The 14798-nt window shown below is 44.3% G+C and overlaps 1 protein-coding gene across 10 annotated transcripts in view; it reads left to right on the forward strand.

Annotated features, from left to right (window-relative positions):
• ST6GAL1 (ST6 beta-galactoside alpha-2,6-sialyltransferase 1) overlaps positions 1 to 14798 on the forward strand; it is a 133182-nt gene that overhangs the window by 35331 nt on the left and 83053 nt on the right. For 9 of the 10 annotated variants that reach the window (XM_019752122.2, XM_019752120.2, XM_074329231.1 and 6 more), the window contains exon 2: positions 12221 to 12358. The gene's annotated coding sequence lies outside the window, so the exon portion shown is untranslated. The remainder of the gene's footprint in view (positions 1 to 12220; positions 12359 to 14798) is intronic. The other variant, XM_074329226.1, reaches the window with a different exon arrangement.

The following is a 14798-nucleotide window of genomic DNA, read 5'->3' on the forward strand; positions in this document are numbered from 1 at the left end:
GGGGTTGGAACAAGACACGGTCTTTTCATGGGGAAGTGGGTGAGTCTGTTATGTGAACACCACACTCTAGGTGTTGGGGCCCAGAGGACAATGGGTGAAGTTTGAATTGGGTGTTGAAGGATGAGCAGAGTTCTGATAGGCTGAGAATGGAGAAAGGCTATTTCAGCCTGGGGGACAGGAGAGCAGGAGCACGCAAGCCTGGAGGAGTGAAAGTATGTGGCATGTCTGGCTAATGGGAGTAATTTGTTATGGCTGGAGAACAAAGGATGCATGAAAGAATAGCTACTGTTCATTAAGTGCCCACAGCCTAGCAGGTATGACACACAGATATCTCTAGGCTGCCCAACAGCCCACAGAACGGGTATAATTAGCCCTATGAGGAAAGTCATATTGAGAGAGCCAACATTGCACAACGCCTGCCCAAAGCTGCACAGTAAGACTGTGATTTGAACCCCTGGAGCTGCCTGCACTCCGAAGCCCATGGTTCTCCTGTGCTGATTTGTAGTCCACAGCAGAACATCAAGTATAAAAACACAAATAAATGTAAAGATATATTTTTATAGGGACTTTATAAGTAAATATATTTTATATACTTACATCCATATAGACCTATGAAATGTAAATATATTTCACATGTAAATTTTATAGGAAAATCTTTAGGTAAATGTAAAAGCTTAAATTGTGGTTCAGACTCTGCCCTCCAGCAGCTGTATAGCCCCAAACTATTTAATCCCAATCCTAATTTGTTTAGTCATAAAAGGGGTTTATCCCTAATGGTGGGGCTGTCTAACCTCACTTCTGTTTTTTATGTTCAAATTAGATCATAGATGTGAAAAGATGATAAAGTATAAAAGAACCACACAGAAGGGTTTGTTATTCTGACACACTTCTTGCTCCTCTGTGAATTTACAGTTAGGGGCTGCGGTGGGAGATAGTAGGGAGGGAGGGAGGCAGGCCGCCCGCCTTCCTGGTGGGAAAGTCTGGGTCAGAGAGTTGAGTGGGGATGGCTGTCAACAGCTTGGTGAGTTATACAGGGCAGAGGAGGGTGTTCCAGACATGCCAGGCCACAGGAAGGAATGTTGGAGCTGCCAGGCGAGCAGGCTCCTGCTGCGTCTGTCTGGTAGAGACTTGTCGTCTGGGAAAGGGACAGGAGGACAAAGTTGTCAGGGGACTCTGGAGCACTGTTTCTTCTCCAGGAGTACTGACGAGATCAAGGTAGGGCCCTGGCATCAAAGAAATTGGACTCTGACACAGTAGAGCAGGGTGGGCCTGTAGCCAGACCTCAGCACTGAGCTACTGTGGTCTGAGGCAACTTACAATTGCTTCAGGAAGGACCAGGATTGTTTTAGGGCCTGGGATGGGGCCTGGCGTGCTGCTGAGGGTCCAAAGGCCTTGTTGTGTGTGTTATGGGTGGGGGTTTTCCAGAAAGCTAACTTCTCCTTACTGATGGCATGATCAGTTCCTTCCTCATCCCACTGGTCTCTCTGCTATGCCCAGATCCGTCTGTTAGCTCAACTTCAGCTCAAGATAAGCCCGTCAAATCCATGACACCCAAAGGAAAGAGAAAACCTTAATCTGTACACTGTACTCATCACATTTTATGAAGTTAGCTGTGTTATACAATGGCTTCCCGGACAGCGGGGTGCTGACTGGGTTCTCTGCACAGCCCTGGGCCCAGCACCATGCCCAGTCCTTACAGGAGGCCCTGTGAAGTGCGCTCACACTCAACCACCCGTGGGTATGAGCTGGTGCCCTCTAGGGAAGGTCAAGGTGTGAGGACACAATGGAGCTGCAGGAGCCTGTGGTGGGGAATACCTGGGGCTCTGGTGGGTCCTTCCGGCCCACCGGACAGTCCTTTTTCTACCCGTCACTTCTGGACTTAAGTGAGAGACAAGCAGCAAGATGAAATAGGGAATGTTCTCTGGGCTGATCCATGGAGCTGAACCCTGGTGGGGAGTCAAGCTTGGACCTTGCTGTTGTTTTTCTTATCGTGTTGGGAACCAGGGTCATGGGAGTGTGTTGCAGGTGAGAGAGGGAAGAAGACAGGGAGGGAGCTCTGATAAAAGCAGTTAGGCTGAATCATCAAATACTTAAGCGAACTGTAGGGATTGCCTTTGTCAATTGTACGGGGTTGGGAAGATGCTGGCCCGGGGCCTGAGCTGGGGGTGGCTCATGACAGCATTAGTATGAAATCCCCAGAATATGCTTCCTGCCGGAGGGCTTATGCTAGTTCCTTTTTTGCTCCACACAATAAACATCTTATTCTGGCCTATACATTTGGAGGAGAGGAGAGAGCGGGTAGGGAGGAGAGGAAAGAAAGGTGTCCCCCAGGGAAATGCTTTCTGTACTTGGAGAGTTCTACCCTCCTCTCCCAGACAGTCCTGGCGACTCCCAGTGCGAGGTCTGGGGGACACTCACTGCCTTCTCCATCACCATGCGCAGGGTTACTTTTCTGAGAAAGCCCTTATGTATTGGGAAAAACCCGCATGCTTTGTAGCCAACCTGGGGTTAATTCTAGATGTGGCACTTGCCAGCTGTGTGAATTTGGGAACTTCTCTGACCCTCAGTTTCGAATCTCTATTCTGTATGAATCATTCTCACTGCATAGCATTGTGGGAGTGCTATGTCGTGCTTAACTTAGTGCTGGCTTGTGGTTAGTGATCAATAAATGGTAGCAATTTTTAATGCCACAGCACTTGCTAGTGGCTATTCTCACTTATGGGTCATCTTATGGGCCACTCTGTTAGGCACTGTGGATATGAAGATACACAAGGCCCAGCCTCTCCATGGAGGGGACTTTGTCTGGCAGGAAAGATGGGCATATGTGATCAGGGCACAGATGCACGTGAGCTGCACAGATTGCTGTGGGAGCAAGAGGCAGGTGCAGGGTAGGGTCAGAGAAGAAGAGATGAGACCCTTCGAAGGAGGGGTTTGCAGGCAGCTAGGGTGGGGGTGGGGTGAACAGTAGGACCAGAAAGAAGGAGGTTCACACTGGGATTTGTCATTAGATCCATCCTCCACTGTGGGAGGCAGGCGCTGACAGTAGGGGCTCCCCCAGCAGGTGGGCCCACACGGCTTCTGCTGTCTGCTGGCATTGGAGCCCACACAGTGTGGCTCAGAGTCTGCAGTCTTTCTCCATCAGGTGGGTAGACATAGATAGGGACCCAGCTAGGCTTGACTTGGAGAGAGGGTGTTGAAGTGTCACATCACAGAGGTCTCCAGGCTCAGGGCTAAGATCAAGGGTGACCTTCCCAGAGTGAATAGAATAGATTATGAGATAGGAATTGCAAATGTGGAACCCCTGAAATGCAAGCTTCAGGTGGTGTGTGGACAGGAGGGGTTTCACAAAACTTTGGCACAAAATGGTTGTTATCAAATTTGGGACAGGAGCAGTGTGGGTCGGAAGGGTGATCTGTGAGTTCCATCAACCCCAAGCGCAATGCTCAATCTCTCTCTCTCTCTCTCTCTCTCTCTCTCTCTCTCTCCTCTCCCTCCTTCCTTCCCTCCTCTCTCCCCTTCTCTTCCTCCTTCCCTCCCTCTCTCTCCATCTATGACTGTTGTTTCTCTCACCCACACACAGATATGCATAGGCACATCTTCTGACCTCATCTACCCCTCCAGCTATTGCCTCATTTCTCTGCTCCTGAGAGAGTCATCTATGCTTGCTCCCTGCAGTTCTTCTTCTCTCATTATTTAAACCCAGTCTAATCACTGTTTTGCCTCCATCACTCCACAAAAACTACACCTGTGAGGTTCACCAGTGACCTCCATATTGCCATATCCAATGGTCAAATCTCAGTCCTAAATTTGATTTATCAGCAGCATTTTATATAGTGGATTATTCCACCCCTCCTTGAAAAAATGTCCTCCCTGGGCTTCTGGAACATCAGCCTCTTTGGTTCTCTTCTCTCGCTAGATTTTCCTTCTCAATATCTTTGTTGGCTCATCTTCACTTGTTCACTTTGGAGTGCCCCAGGGTGCAGCCCTTGGACTTGGCCCCTTCTCACTCCCTGGTGATCTATGACCCACATGCTGACAACCAATTGATAGCTCCATCCCAGACCTTTCCTCTGAATACCACACTCATATATTTAATCATCTACTCAACGAATTTCCTTAGGTGTCTAATAGACATCTCAGTAATGACAAGTCCAAAACTGAACTGCTGCTTTTTTCTCTAAAACAGCCATCACACAGGAAACAACTTATTTCTAGTTGCTAGGGTTTAAAACTCCAGAATCACTCTTGACTCTCATTCTCTCAAGCTGCATCCACTCTGAGCAAACCATATCAAATGTGCTTAGAACATAACTTGGGAAACTGACTACTAATTTGATCCACTAAATTCACGCTGGTCCGAGACAGATCAATCTCTACTTTTAATTTTTAGAATAGCTTATAACGAGGCCTCCTGCTTACATTCTTGTGCTTATGGTCTCTTCTCAAAATAGCAACTCGGGTGATCATTTTAAAGGTGTAGTATCATGTCATTTTTCTACTCAGAAACTAACAAGGCTTCCCATTTCACTCAAAGCCAAGGTTCTTAGAAGGGCCTACAAGGTTCTACATGACCTGGCCCCTCAGGTCCTCACAGACTTCATCTCTTTCTCTTTTCTGCCTCTTCATTCTGTTTCACTTCACTGACCTTGCTACTTAGACAGAAAGCACGTTTCTATCTCAGGACGTTTGCACTTGGTATTCCCTTCAGTTGGAACACCGCTCCTTTGTGCATTCTCACTATTTATTCCTTCTCTTCTTTCAGGTTTCTATTTAAGTGTCACCTTATTAGAAAGGCCATTCTGACCATCTCATATAAGATAATACTCTGGTGCCTACCTCCTCCCCTCACCCCCTTACTTTCTCTCTTCCTTTTATTCTGCTTTCTTGGTCTTCAATGGCATATATGACTTTGTCTCTTCTTACTAGGAAGTTGTGTCTATGAGGATAGGGACCTCATCTATTTTGTTCATAATTATTTTCCTAGTACCCAGAGCCATGCTTCAGAAATAACACGCACAATACATAATTGTTGGCTGACTACATCTTCACAACATCTCAAAATTAGTTGTAGTAACCCACACTTTATAGATGAGGAAATTGAGGCTTAAAGAAGTTTAGTAACTTTTCCAAAGTAGCACAGTTTTCTAGCACAACACTGGGACTCAAACCTTCCAAATGACTCTGCCATTATATTGTCTCCCTGTGAGCCTGGCCTTCCCCCAACACCCACATCTCAAACTGCCTCATTTTTTCCACATCTCATTGCAAGCAAGCAGCTTTACAGAGTGACAAAATTCCTATGAAAATGCCCCAGATGTGACAGGAGGTATAGGAAGCACATAGAAAATGCATACATAATCCATATCTGTCATTTCCAAATCTAAAAATCTGCGAAAACCAAGTATTATTCGTAACATAGTTAGTGGCAAAACCTGACCTGGACTTATATGAGCCTATTTATAAACCCTTATTTAACCCACTCAGTTTAAGTATTTATTTGTTTTTTTGCAGAAATATTAATCTGCATTATTATGGAGGCTGCCCTGTCACTGCTGCAGATGTGATACAATATATGATTTATGCAACCTACTACTTTTCTAAAATATGAAGAATTCTGAATTTCAATATTTATCAGGCCCCAAAGATTCCTGATAAGTGATTGTGAACCTGTGTTAATACTTTCCTAAATGTCAGGCATTTGAAACGACGCCTGTTAAAAAAGAAAAAAAGCAAAAAAAAAAAAAAAGCTTTTTTTCCTGGTAACTAAAGTTTCTTTTAAGGCTCTTTCCAGGAACAAACTCAGTTTTCAGACCTGATTAAGATCAGGCCCAGCAGACCGAACTGAGATGGGAACGTGTGAGATGCCATTCGAAAACAGAGAGGGAATAAAAGTCTACACACTGAACAGTGAGCTCACTCCTCCCCGACCTTCTTTTTCTTGTGGGTTCCCACAGTACTGGCAAGCTAGGGTCATATTCCCTTTCCCTAGTTAGGAGATTAAAGGAGTCTGTATGCACACACTGAGTAGTCCAAGAGCAAAGGCCTATAGGTATTGATATTTAGGGTTCTTTAAATAAAATGCATAGATTACTCTCAATGCCCCTCTGTTACGATCCATCAGTCCAGCAGCACTGCCCACACACGGAGCTTCTAGTCAGCTTCTTAGTGTCACTTTTAAATTAAAAAAGACCACTAAGGATCACCAGGTATTTGAGGAAGTTTGAAACATGAAAGATGGAAACCTAAAGAGACAAACCACAACAACAACAAAATAACATTTAAAAAACCCCAAATCTCACAAGAAATAGAGACAATGTAGGGAACAGAAAAAAAACTTCATAAAAACTATAATTACTAGAGTCATAGAGACAAGAGAAGTTATCATAATAATGTTATAAAATAAAGACTGTGCTACAAAAAGAGGAGGCAGAGAATAAGAAAGACTTCTTGGAAATTTAAAGCGTGATAGATGAAATAAATGCATCAGGAGAGGATCTGGAATATGAAGTTGAAGAAATCATGCAGGAAATCCAACAAAAAAAGGTAATGAAATGAAAAATAAAGGATCATTCTAAGAACTCAAACATCTGAGTAGTAGGACTTACAGAAAAAAGAAATAGAGACAATGGAGGTGAAGAATTATAAGAAATAATACAAGAAAAAAATCTGAGAGCTGAATGGCATGGGCGTCTAGACTGGAAAACTCATTTGACTGCCCAGGGTTATGAATGAAAAAAGACACACACCAAAATATATCATTGTGAAAAAAAACAGGAAAATCTTTAGACAGAGGAAAAGAAAACCCAAGTTGATTATACATAAGAATTGAAACCTGCTTCAAGGGTAACACCAGAAGCTAGAAGACAATGGAGTCATACCTTTCAAATTCTGAGAGGAAATTATTTCCAACTGAGAATTTATATACAAATTATTAATCAAATGTGAGGGTGGAATAATGGCATTTTCAGATATGAGAAGTCTCAAGTATTTTGCCTCCCATACATTCTTTCTGAGGAAGCTGTTGAAGATATGTTCCTCTAACATTAGGGAGTAAATTAACACAGTAGAAATGGATTTTCCCTTTACACCCAGAGAGCTACTAGCTCAGGTTGGAGTAGGAGGACAGAAGTTTCCAGAATGGAGAGTTTCAAGAAATTAAAAAATAAACAAACAAGCGAAACACTGTTAGAAAGTTGAGGGTTGAATTAATGATAGGTACTGATAGCTAAGGAATGTACAGCAGAGGAATTAATCATAACACACCACATGGCCGAGCTGTGAACAATAATTTTTCTGGTTATAATAATGTAACTTCTAGCGCTGACTTAAAAAAAAATGGTATAACTATATTAAGAGAATGTGGGAAGTAGAAGAGGTAAGTGGGACGGTGGTAAAGGGAGTTAAATCCTCATTTTCTATAGTAGGAAGTCAATGAATAATATTTGAAAAAAAAGAGCCATATAAGCATGTTGTTTAGATACACTGAGGGAACTCTAGACATGAGTTAACAACTCGAGAGAAGAGTTGACAGTTGTTGCATTTGGGCAACAGAAATTAGGGGCATGGTGGGGTGTGGCAGGGTGTGAAATCATGTATGTGTATTGCTTTGACTAAGAAAAGGACTTAGTGCCTCCCCATATATCCAGATTGGCATCTCAAATAGGCACAATTAAAATTGAGTGATTATTTGCTGCAGAAAACATAGTAACAGCACAGTCACAGAAATGAGGAGAGTACCCTCCTTTGGGAAGTTTGCATATGGCAGTGACAGAAGAACTTTCCTTTTCTAGTTCTCCGAGAATAAATTCTTATACCATTTCTCTTTTTGCCAGAACCTGTGTATTCAGTGTTCAACTCATCTTTAATTTCAGCTCCTTTATTGACAGAACTTGGCCTAGCTTTATCCTAACAGTGGAGGAGGGAAGAAAGGCTTCGGGAGGCAGGCCAGTTGTGGGATTCTGGCTTAGTCACTTAACAGTTTTGTGCTTGGGCACTTTCCTTAAGCTCTGTTTCCTCACCTGAAAATGAAGAAAACTCTTTTTGCCTCCTAGGATTGTGTGAGGACTAAATGAGTAATTTAGTACACAAAGTTCCTGGCACATAGTAATTGCTAAAAAAAAATTAAATTAAAAAAATATAAAGGAACACTATGGTTAATGCTTGGTTTAGGACAGGAGCCCTGTATCTGGGCCCCACAGATGAACCATCCTGATCGGGCCAGAGCTCTGGGAGAGGAGGCGAGCGCAGAAATATTCCAGGAAGTTTTCTGATTTTAGCAGAAGTTCTTATTGTATTTTGGGTACAGTGTTTTCTGATCTGACTGCAGAGCTCAGCACATTTGTAGAGACTCAGATCCTGTAATGTTTTATGCACAAGAATCGATAAAAGCTCTTAGCTAATTTAGGTTGCATGTCCAAACACAATCAGAACCATTACTCACATCCCAGATAATGTGGAGTAATGGGTTCAGGGCTAACAGGATTATCTTTTATTGCAGGACCCCTGTGGGCCTTGTGGTGGTCTCTCTTTTAAGCCAGGGACCTGGGGCCAGAGCTCTGCCCCTGTGACAGGCTAACCCATTCTCTGACTCAAAATCGAGCTCTTTAGTTATGGTCCTACTTGGAGGATGTTTACATCAGGGGATGCTGGCTGTGAAATTCTTAGGGTGTATGGTCTTGGCTCATTTTATGAATTTCTTTGAGTTCATTGGTTCTTGGTAGGTTCTCGAAAGCCTAGTTCTGGTCTGTGGTCAGTGCCTTGTACATTGTACACCTGAAGGAAACACGTGCTGGGGGCATGTGGGAGTTAACGAGGTCAAGGCAGCCTCTCATTTATTTGCTCTCTTCCTTAGAATCATTTTTGGATGCTTCTGGATCTGACTGAGGGTGGAGGGGAAAGATTAGCGGAGGAGCGGCCAGGGGCTGTAAGGTAGGGGGACTGTGCAGGCAGGAGTGAGGGCAGGAGAGACAAAGAAGAGAACAGGGCCTGAGAATGAGGAAGCAGATAAGTAAAACTTTGACTGGTTAGGCCTTGGTAAAAATAGTGAAACCAGATCTGGATGTCAAGCCAGGAACCTTTGTGGGACAGGAGGGAGGGCAAGGAGCAGAAGACACACAGGGTATAGTGGGGTCGTGCCTTAAATAGATGCTGTATTAAAACTTTAAGGAAGCACATGAATGTCTGTTTTTCAGGGACAGAAGGATGCAAGGTTACCGTGTGATCAGCTGAATGTGTAATACTGATAGGAGAAGTTAGTATTAGCAACTTAATAGAAAAAACTTATAATAGAAAAATCTTATAATACAAAAATCTACCTTCTCTATAGCTCTGTTATTGTTTATTTCTCATGTTTCTGCAAAGCCACACCAGCAATGCAAGGCTCTCCTATCCATTTGCCTCATCATTCAAAAGCCCAGGTACAACCTTTGGAAGGAAGTTAAAAAATAAAAATAAAAAAAGGCTTTGAACAGCCATAATGGATGGCCAAAGCCCTACACTGGGTCATGGGTCATGAGTCCCTCTGCTCTCACGGCCTGATTAGACTTCAGCGAACTGGAGCTAGCTGGGATCCCAGAGCTGCTCTAAACCAAGCTCTTTAGGAGTTATTGAAGGGATTCAGGGGAAACTTACAAAAATACAAAGGAGGAAGTACAGACCCAGGCTTGCAGCCACTAGAAAGCCACCAAGCCTCTGGTCTCTCTGGGGCTGCACGGTTTCCGGTCTGCCTCTCCCCAGGGCTGTGCCCTGATTTCTTTGTAAGCCAACTTCCTCTCCTTCTGCAGGCCCCCAACACCCCATCACTTGATCTTGTGCTTGGTATTTGCTTCTCACGATGCCACCACCAGCTCACTGTAGTCTTTTTTATAGTTGCAATTTGGAAAGTGTCTGATTGGTCTAGCTTCCTTATTTGGTGTGAGTTGCTTTTAAATCAGAATTCCACTCTTTGACAATCTGGGGAGGCCCAAGCGTGTGAGTGGGTTGGGTAGTGGCAGGTTGGGCAGGTAGAATGACTTGCCTATTTGAGTAACATTGCAGGTTTGCAAACCATCTTTCAAAGGATTGAAAGCATTACTAGAACCCCACATTCCCTTACTAGTCTGCAGATTGCTGTGGCTGGCGTGCAGGATGCATGGAGTAGAGTGGCAAGAAGGGGCAGGTCAGCTAGGAAGGGGCATAAGACTTGGGTTCCTAGGGTCTTTGTCTGGGTCACAGGGCCACATAAATCCATTAAGTCTGTTTGGACAGATTATTTGGCGAATTATCCATCTCTCACTGAAGGTTTGGCTTGGAGTAAGAGGAAGATGAGAGGCTGGCTAGAGAGAGATGGAGAGTGGCAGCCTCCTTCCTGTCAAGGAGACAGATGTGTCAGCAGCTCAGTAGTCCCCACACCCTGAGAGCACCTTGTTATTGTTCCCTGGGGAAGGCTCCTTACTGGCAAGCTCCCAGGTGGCCACCAGCTCAGCTGTGTTTGCAGGTACAGATGTCTTCCTAGCCTGGCTCACTCTCCCCATAGCAACTCTGGCTCCTGGTGTTTTGTTGGCATTAATTATAGACAATAGCAAAGTGCTCAAATGCTGCAAGCCACTTTTTTTTTTTTCTATCTCACCCAATGCCTTTGTTGTTTGCTCTTAATCTTTGTAAGACCTTGACATTCCCATGCCCTCAAAAGGCTCGCTTCAGCTTGTTTCATCTGATATTAGTGTTAGTTCCTATTGGCATCTGCACTCTTGCGGGATGATGCTTGTTTGTGTCTCAGGGTCTCTTTCTCCTGGACACCATCCTGTGCATCACCACTCCTTCTCTGATCCTCAGTGATTTCTCACTTTTTCCCACCTTACCAATTTTTACTCATGCACCACCCTCTGCCCTCCCCAAGCTTGATCTGGGAGATCATTTTATTATCATGGATCTTATCTTAGACTTGGGCTGAGCTAAGTATGAGCATGAAATATGATAACCCAGACTCCTTGGAAGCCACACTCATTTCCACTAGGAATGTTACACATGAGAAATTTGGAAATTTTTTGACCCAGCAATTTGACTTCTAAAGACTGTGTCTTAAGGAAGTAACCATGGATTTCCTCCAGAAATCAAGTTTTACAAAGCACTACCGTGTTTCCCCGAAAATAAGCCCTAGCCAGATCATCAGCTCTAATGTGTCTTTTGGAGCAAAAATTAATATAAGACGCGGTCTTGTCTTATATTATATTAGACCCAGTTTTATATTATAGTAAAATGAGACCGGGTCTTATATAAATTTTTGCTCCAAAAGACGCATTAAAGCTGATGGTCCAGGTAGGTCTCATTTTCGGGGAAACACGGTATTTATAATTAGCAAAAAACATTGGAAATGAGTTAAATGTCCAGCCTTTGGGGGTGGGGTACAATTTGTGGTACAGCCACATTGCCTAGCTTTATTGCGTCTTTGTAAAAAATCTGGATAATAAATAAAACCAGGAAGGGTGTGTTACCTGTAGTTATCTTGAGTGGAAAAAGAATAGGTAACTTTTTTCCTTCTTTTGACTTAATTATATTTTCTAAAATTTCTAGATGGAACATAAATTTCGTTGGCATTAGGGAAAACAACAATTACTTTAAAAACAAATGCTATCCACCCAGACAGCTGTAATCATATATGGATTGCAAATTTAGGCTCATAAAAATGCTCCCCAAATAAATTAGAAATTGAATTCACATTTGTAACGTTATAAATAATATACTATAGGTCAAAGGGAGACTGTGAGCAAGTTTGATGTATTTGTTGATTAAAATCAGTTGTCCACAAGCCTTATCTAAACTTAAGTCTTCTTATTGCTGCTTTTCTTGCCAATGACAACAAGTAAGCAGCACGAGGACTCAGTGACTGTAGTGTTAGGTGGATGGAAAAGTAATTGTGGTTTTTGCAATTACTTTTAACCTTTTAAACTGCAATTACTTTCGTACCAACCTTACAGTTGGCTTTGCTTAATCTACGTTTTACTCTGAAATTGCTCAGCTCCAGAAGGAGTAGGTCTGCGTGAATAGATGGCCAGTTTGAGTGCTAGGAAGAAGGCTGGCTCCTTTAGGTGAGGCTGTAGTTCTGGAAGGGGCCGTGCAGTGGTAGGAGTGACCAGGGCTGGGAGTGGGAGGAGCGAGGTGCTTGCCCTCCTGCATGTGTTAACATATGTGCCTCTGGTGCTCACCAGGCAACTTTGCTTTGCTTTTTTTTTTTTCTGTGCAGACAAGGTAGAGCCAACTGTGCAGCGTTCTGTAGCCAGCAGCCCAGAGAGAAGCAGTGAAGTCATGGAGCCCAGCTGAAGTGAACTGGCCGTCTTGAAACTGCCCCAGCCTGGTACCAGGTCTTTGTCCTAGTGCTGAGGTAAGGCCCCTGGAGTCCCAGCTTGGGGACAGAAGGCAGAATGCCTCCTGTTGGTGTGTGTTGGTGTGTGTGTGTGTGTGTGTGTGTGTGTGTGTGTAAACCTCCTCCCATAAGGCTCAGGTAAGGAGCTGTTATTCCTGGTTCAGTCAAACCACCCGATTCTACCTCAGCCCATTGGGAGGCAAAATCATTTGGTGGCTAAAGAGATTTTGGTTTTTCAGAGCACGTCTTTTGGAATCTTAACAGGGAGCTGTATTTTCTCAATTGCTGGTGATTTGTGCTCCAAAGGGAGTAGATTTATTCTCTAGATAAGACTGAACCTAATTCAGGTAAATGCTTAACTTACGTGCACCTGTTGTGTTCTGCAAGGAAAGTCAAGCTCTTAGGAAACCCTTCCTCCCCTTGCCCTCCCTCTCCCCCTCTTTCCCTTTCATTCCCCTCCCCCATCTTTTTTTCTCCCCTCCCTTTTCCCCCTCCCATCCCTCTCCCTCTCCCTCTGTCTCTCTCTCCAACCCAGGGGAACAGAGTGACAGAAATTATGTGGGGGAGGTTATTGCAAAACATTCCACTAAGCTCACTAAAAAAATGACTAATTACCTAGTTATGTTTTGATTATAAAGGTAATATGTGCTTATAGACATTTGGAAAACTATTGAGTGGAAGGAAATAAAACAAGCCTGCAATCCCATCACTGTCAACAATGGTCCAGGTAGTTTTCACTAAGGTTACTCTTTAAGCCCCCACAGCATGTTGACTTCTCCTGCATGGAAATAGAACAATGAGGCAGAAAGAACACTCACTTCAGAGCCAGGAGAACTTGATTCCAGTCTGGAGGCTGTCGAAAGCAGATTTTTAAGTATTCAGGAATTTTGCAAACTGATTGTTAAAGATTGTTGGCAGCTTGAAAGTGACCATGGTGGGGAAATGTATACCACAGATATTAGCTAGTGCTATAAACCAGGGCTGTTTCGTTTTGGAGATTCAGATTACCAGCACATCCTGTGTTCCCCTGCTTGTTCTACCACCAACAGGCTGGGAGGCATGGGCAAGTCACTTCACCTGTGCACCCCTCTGCTTCCCCTCCTGTGAACAGTAGGTGCTCACTAAGCATTCCTGGAATGATGAATGAGTGAGATTTCTGCTCTTATTGTCCCATAAGACAGATGTGAGGGTCCCATAAGACAGTGAAAGTGAAATCTTTTGCATACTGTGAGGCTCCCTGCCCATAGCGGGAGGGGGTTTAGTCATGGAGTGCTGGCATTTCCCCCTTTGGCTCTCCCTCCTTGGGGGAGTCTGTGAATTACTGACAGCCTTTCATAAGGGCAGATGAAAACTCCCCATTTACTGACCAACATCTGTGGCAAATTTCCTTTCTGGAAAAATCAAGAAGTCGGTCAGAGAGAAGTGTGAAAAGGAAGCCCCAGCGCTGCTAGTTGTGAGAACCAGGACTGAAATCAGAGCTTTTGACTCATAAGTACTAATGGGGTGTGGGGTGGGGGGAGAGTTGGGGAGGAGGAGAAAGGGCACTTCCTGCCAAATGTGAAATTTAAACAAAAGCCTCTTTCTTCAAAGCCCTGCTGTCAGCAGATTAGAGCTAATTGAATCAGCATAATGGACCCCCATCCTCTGCCCTTCTCCCTTTACTTTCTGAACTTCTTGGTTCCTTCTGGCCTCCTTCCTGTGTACCCTGAAGGAGGGGGATGAGAGAAGGTGAGACATCGGTTAAGCACCAGTTTACTCTGTAGAATTGTAGTTTGGAAAATTATAAAGGAGGACAGGACTGTGGGAGCCCTCTGGTCCTACACTGTCATTTGAAGAAGCCAGGTCACACAGCTAGTGATTCTCGTGCCTGAGGTGAAGGTATGAAGGTATGTGCTCCTGAGGAGGCAGGGAACCAGGCTGAGGGCATGGGGACGGGGCACTGCCCTGAAGTCCGCCCAGTCATTGAGCCCTCGCATACAATTGGCAAGGAGGCTTGGCGGATGGTGTGCTGGTGCCAGCCCTGGTTCTCCCCTGCTGAGTCCGTCCCCTGCATCTGCTGCCATAGCCCCAATGCACTTCTTGAGGTGTTCCTCTGGTGTGCTTGGAATTAAGCCCCCTTCCTTACTGGGGGCTTGGTTTTCCAGGTCAGTGAAATCAGCTGAGAAGCTCTTGTTCTGAGGACCTTTGGGTGTATGTATGAGGAAGGGAAGGGAAGAGTGTTGATTGAGCTCATGATGGCGCCAGGCACGATGCTTTGTGCTCTGTCTGTATGATCTCACTTATTTCTGCAACAACCTAGCAAGGGAGGTTATTTCTGTCCCCATGTGGCAGAAGTAGTAATTGAGTCTTACAGAGACTTGCCCAAGATCTCACAGTTCTTAAGCAATAGAGATGTAAACTGAGCCTATCTGTGACCTCTACAGCTTCTCTAAGTGAGTGCTTTTTACAGCAACTACTC

This window comes from Rhinolophus sinicus, linkage group LG01, assembly GCF_036562045.2.
Source record: "Rhinolophus sinicus isolate RSC01 linkage group LG01, ASM3656204v1, whole genome shotgun sequence".
In the NCBI taxonomy this organism is placed as follows: Eukaryota; Metazoa; Chordata; class Mammalia; order Chiroptera; family Rhinolophidae; genus Rhinolophus; species Rhinolophus sinicus.